The 5,850-nt window shown below is 44.9% G+C and overlaps 1 non-coding gene across 1 annotated transcript; it reads right to left on the bottom strand.

Annotated features, from left to right (window-relative positions):
- Positions 1-254: 254 nt before the first annotated feature.
- Positions 255-326, bottom strand: trnag-ucc (transfer RNA glycine (anticodon UCC)). The gene has a single exon. It is a non-coding gene; the product is annotated as a tRNA-Gly (tRNA).
- Between the last annotated feature and the right edge of the window lie 5,524 nt (positions 327-5,850).

Below are 5,850 nucleotides of genomic sequence, written 5' to 3'. Positions count from 1 at the left end.
GTCAATCTCTAATACATGACCTTCCCCTGCAGTATCCATAGCACTGTTTGTGACCTAGAAATCTTCTGTCTTTTTTGATCACCATTTTCACTGTTGTTTTAAAATTCCTTTTTAATTCTGTGGGAGACGCATGGGATTCCATGGAAGATCAAAGTATTTTGTCAGTTGCAATGGACATTTTCTTCTCTTGAAATCCTGCTGCAACGTTCCACATGTCAGTTCTGACCTGCGAGGGGTATTAAAAGTACCTCGGTTGCGATGGCCGGGAATCGAACCCAGGTCAACTGCTTGGAAGGCAGCTATGCTCACCACTATACCACCATCGCTCATATATGTTAATTTATATATTTACGGACTATATCCTTCTTTTGGCTCCTAAGTGGGTCAAGTGAGAGACACAGCACTCATTTTAATCAGAACGTCAGCACTATGCTGAGGCACTTTCCCTCCAATTAAAAATGGCCACTGTGAATAATTATATCGCTTGGATTGAGCCCTCACTCCGTTTATTATTTTAAAATCCTTTATAGGTTAAAAATAATAATCCACAAAAATAAATTGAAAATCATTTTTATGGGAGAAGCAAATGGGCGATGATTTATTTTGTTGTAAATTTTAGTGAAATGGCATTTGCTGGAAGGCATTAAACTGCGATAGGGTGACCTAAACTGTATCAACAGGAGCCTGGTTGCGATGCCGCGAATTCGAACACCAATCAACTCGCTCGAAAGAGCAGCTACAATCACCACTGTCCCCCCATCGTTCTAATTTTAAAATGTAATCTTCTGTATTTACAGATCGCACGCAATGGGTCTTTGGAGCTTTAGTCAGGATGAGTAAAACACTTTGCAATCATTTCAATCTGAACATAAACAAGGTGTTCAGTTTATTTCTCTCCAATATAAACAGTTACTGATGAATGGTTATCTTGTTGCACTACTGGCTGGCGGCCAGGAGATGGCACCAACCTCTAATAGTTTGGAGTGTACGGATTGTGTCCACACATCCAGACCGCCGTGAGTCTGGTGCTGCCCGGGGAGCTGGCCAAACACGGCGTGTCGGAAGGGACAATGCCGGTGGCCATTGCAAATAAATTTCACAACGCACTGAGAAAGCATAAAGCAAAGCAACGGCTCTTGTAAGAGGAAACCACAGCATTAATTTAGTCGAATTATTCATTCGGGATATTGTCCTTTTAAAGAATCACAGAAAGGTACAGCACATTTGTTTGTGGCTTTACTCTGCAACTGTTATTTACTGCTATTTGAGTGCGGGTTTAACGCTGTACCTGTCTGTATCTGGAATGTGAGTTTGTGATTTATTCTGCACCTGTTGTTTTCTAGTAAGTGAGTGAATATTTTTCTTTGTATCTGTCAGTGTCTTGATGTGAGAGTCTGTGTTTCAGTCTACATGTCCACCTCTGGTATGGAAGTGTGGTTTATATTTTGTACCTGTTATTTTCTGGTGTGGAAGAGAGGCTTTACTCTGTACTTCTCAAGCTCTGGAATGTGTGCATGGGTTATACCCTCGATTTGTAATTCTCTGTTATGTGACAGTTAATTTAATCTACATCAGTCAGTGTGCGTTTTACTCTACTTGTCAATTTCTGACACATGAGTGTGGCTTTTCTGCTGTAACGCTCAGGTACTGGTATGTGAGTGTGGGTGTTTCTCTGTACCTGTCAGTTTCTGGTATGTGAGTGTGGATTTTACTCTGTACCTGCCTATCTCTGGTATGTGAGTGAGGGTTTTTGATCTAGTGCAGACAGTTTCTATTATGAGTAAGTGTTTAAACCAGTAGCTGCCAGTTTCTGTTATGGAAGCCTGTTTTTGGTCTGTACCTGTCAGTCTCTGGGATGCATGTTGGGTTTTATCTGTACCTGCCAGTTTCTGGTGAGTGGCTGTGGATTTCACTCTCTACCTCTCTGCAACTGGTATGTGAGCGTCAGTTTCTGTCTTTCTATCTGTGTCTAGTATGGGAGTGTAGATTTTAATCTGTACCTGTCAATCTCTGGTATGTGAGTGGGGTTTTCATCTGTATCTGTCAGTCAATCTCAGTTACAGTAAGTGATTGTGATTCTTTCTCAATCTGTCATTCTGTGAGTGATAATATACTTACTGTGTGTGAGAAGGAGCTGCCTGCGCTGCTCCTTGTATTCCGCATGGAGGAGAGATCACTTTTTATTCTGGCTCAGTGAAGTATTTTGCTTCGAGAATAATAATATGAGAAAAATATTGGTAATACAATATGGACAGTTGAGGGTAGAATATAAAAATAAAGTTATAATTAATGTGTTTTTTATAATAAAGTAAAGTATCTGGAGAGAGGAAACCACGATACAAACATTGTCTTTGTCTGACCTCACTGCAATACATTGGGTCTCAGATTCTCCATGACAGGTGTGTAGGACTGTTCTATAGTAAGTTATCAGCATCCACACACAACACAAACCCAGCACTGGACCATGAATGGAACCACCTCAATACAGCGGGTATCAGATTCTCCACACCAAGTGTGTAGGACTGTTCTATGGTAAGTTATCAGCATCCAGACACAACACAAACCCAGCACTGGACCATGAATGGAAACACCTCAATACAGCCGGTCTCAGATTCTCCACGACAGGTGTGTAGGACTGTTCTATTGTAAGTTATCAGCATCCAGACACAACACAAACCCAGCACTGGACCATGAATGGAAACACCTCAATACAGTCGGTCTCAGATTCTCCACGACAGGTGTGTAGGACTGTTCTATGGTAAGTTATCAGCATCCAGACACAACACAAACCCAGCACTGGACCATGAATGGAACCACCTCAATACAGCCAGTCTCAGATTCTCCAAACCAGGTGTGTAGGACTGTTCTATGGTATGTTATCAGCATCCAGACACAACACAAATCCAGCACTAGACCATGAATGGAACCACCTCAATGCCACACGCCAGGTTTATATCTCCCATTCGCATGCGACTACCTATGAATTTCTGGATGGCTTCCTGGACTATAACCACAGGTACCTGGGCTGTACAAAGAATTGTTTTCAGTCTAAGGACAGAAAACAGCGAGTTGTGGTAAATGTCTGTTTTTCAGACTGGAGGATGGTAGACAGTAGTGTTCCCCAAGGGTCAGTGCTGTGGCCACTGCTTTTTTGATCCATATAAATAACCTGGATATTGGAATACAAAGTTGCATTTCTAAATTTGCAGATGACACCAAACTTGGGGGTGAGGCAGGCAGTGAGCATGATACCAATCAACTGCAACAGGACACAGAAAGGCTAGCAGAATTGACAGACAAGTGGCAGCTAGAACTTAATACAGAGACGTGTGAGATGATGCATTTTGGCAGAAGGAACAGGGAGAGGAAATATACACTTAATGACACAGTTTTAAAGAGTGTGCAGGGACAGAAGAACCTTGGAGTTAATGTGCATAGGTCCCTGAAGGTGGCAGGACATATTAAGAGAGTGGTTAGGAAAGTATATGGGATCTTGGGTTTCATAAATAGAGGTATTGAGTACAAAAGTAGAGATGTTATGCTGAAACTTTATAAAGCACTGTTTAGGCCACAACTGGAGTATTGCGTCCAGTTCTGGTCACCACACTTTAGGAAGGATGTGAAGGCCCTTGAGAGGGTGCAGAGGAGATTGACCAGAATAGTTCTGGGGAGGCGGGGGGGGGGGGGTCTTAGCTACAAGGAAAGGTTGGAGAAGCTGGATTTGTTTTTATTAGAGCAAAGGAGGTTGAGGGGTGATTTGATGGAGGTGTACAAGATTATGACGGGTTTGAATAGGCTAGATGGAGAAAGGCTGTTCCCACTACTTGATGGTACAAGGACCAGGGAACACAGAATTAAGGTTTTGGGCAAGAGATATGGGGGGGGGGGAGGGGTTGTGAGGTCATTTTTTTAATGCAGCGAGTGGTGAGGACCTGGAACTCGCTGCCGACGGAAGTGGTGGAAGCGGAGACACTAAATGTGTTCAAGGGGAGACTGGATAGGCACTTGAGGGAAATACACTTGCAGGGCTACGGGGATAGAGCGGGGGAATGGGACTGACTGAATTGCTCTACAGAGAGTCGGCATGGACTCGATGGGCCGAACGGATTCCTTCTGTGCCGTTATGAATCTATGACTATGACTCTATGGAAACCGAGTTGAGGGCCTGTGTAGTTAACAGAATGCCACAGAGCGCGGATCCTGATGTACCTGAAGGAGCGACTATGTATCTCCTAATCACCAGCAACACGGTTCTGGAGAACTTAGTGCATCGAAACAAAATAACCGATTTTTGAAATGTGTTCTTTCACACTTCTCACCTGGTGCCCGCAATAGATGCACTTTGTGAACTAAAGCAGCAATGATTTGAAAGAGCGAGGTGATTTACTTTCTATGTTAACTTACACTGTACAAACACAGCCCGGGAATGGCCTCTCCCTTCCCCCACTCACTCCATGTTCCGGAAATATTTCCTGCTTCAATCTGTCTCGTACAAACAGCCCCGAATGCCGCTGAACAGTCCCAGTGCGACGAGCTGCTGTGAGGAGGCTGCTGTTTGCTCCGTTACTCAGGCCCGTGATATCTCCGCTCCCTGATGTGTTCAGCGATCATTAGCCGAGCACAGAGGAAACGGTCCCCGCTGGCAGAGCTGGGAGAGGGGAGCTCGCAGGGCCCTTCCTGTCGCTTTAAACACTGTGCTGGAGAGGGGGAGGAGAAGTCAAGTGTTTATCACGCATGCTCAGACCTCTCTCCTGAGGCAAATTAAAAGAAGCAACAGCAACAACAACTTGAATTTATAAAGCACATTTCAATGAATAAATCGTCCCAATGAGCTTGACAGGAGCGTTATCAAAGAAACATTGTCACCGAAACAGATAAGGAGATATTAGGAGAGGAGGAAGCGACACTGGACACACGTCAGTTGCTGCCGGTGAGTGTGAGAGCGACGCGAATCCTGTCCCTTTGAGCGATTTGTTTCCCCAATACTGTATGGAAGGATGGGGAGGAACAGGCTCTGTCAATCTCTGATACTGAACTGCTGGTGAGTGGGGAGTTTAATCCGTCTCTGCCTGTCTCCGCTGGGTGAGTAGGCGACAGATACCAGTCAAGTTCCCGAGCCTGTGTGACTGTCACCCCCTGTGTCTGTCGCTGTGCCTTGTGTACAGGATCAATCCTCAGTCCCTCTATCCCCCAGCCCTGCCTGTTATATCTGGATCGATGCTGAACCTCTCAGTTTTCGCTCTATTGAAACCGAGTTCAGGGTATGTGTGGTGAACAGAATGTCTCACTATTTCTGTGAATAATACTATGATCTAAAAGCAGGCCAGACTCGACACAGCCAAACTGTGACACGTTCCTGCCCCTAAATCTCGGTAAGAGAGAGTGCGTGGACCGCCTGGCTCAGAGTACGAACATTAAGACTGATACAGTCTCTCTGCCTCTCTCTCTGGTTGCTGTCTCTGTGTGTTGAGATTGGAATGCACAGGACACCAGTTGCTCTGTTCTGTTCCTCAATTTCGGAGAGAGACAGAGAGAGGCTAGAGGGGCGGTGAGATCATCATTTCAATTTTCATATAAATCAAACATATTTCTGCCTGCGAACAATATAATACCTTCAAACCAGATATGAGTGAACACAGCCAGAGCTGTGATTGGCTCCTGCCCCTGAATCTGGGGAACAGACACTGTGAGGAGCGCCGGCCTCAGAGTGTTTAACACTGACTGAGCTGGGAAGCTGCAACTAACCCCGAGAATCGGCAGCACAGGCCGAGCGGAGAGGAAAACCTGTCCTGTGAACTGTAAATCTGGGAACAGATTGTGCTGTGAATGAGCAGAGTGAACATTGTGTCA

This window comes from Somniosus microcephalus, unplaced genomic scaffold, assembly GCF_052327205.1.
Source record: "Somniosus microcephalus isolate GS21.2 unplaced genomic scaffold, FLI_Smic_1.0 scaffold46, whole genome shotgun sequence".
NCBI lineage: Eukaryota > Metazoa > Chordata > Chondrichthyes > Squaliformes > Somniosidae > Somniosus > Somniosus microcephalus.
The sequence above is the reverse complement of the archived record's forward strand: the minus strand, read 5'-3'. Positions and strand labels throughout refer to the sequence as shown.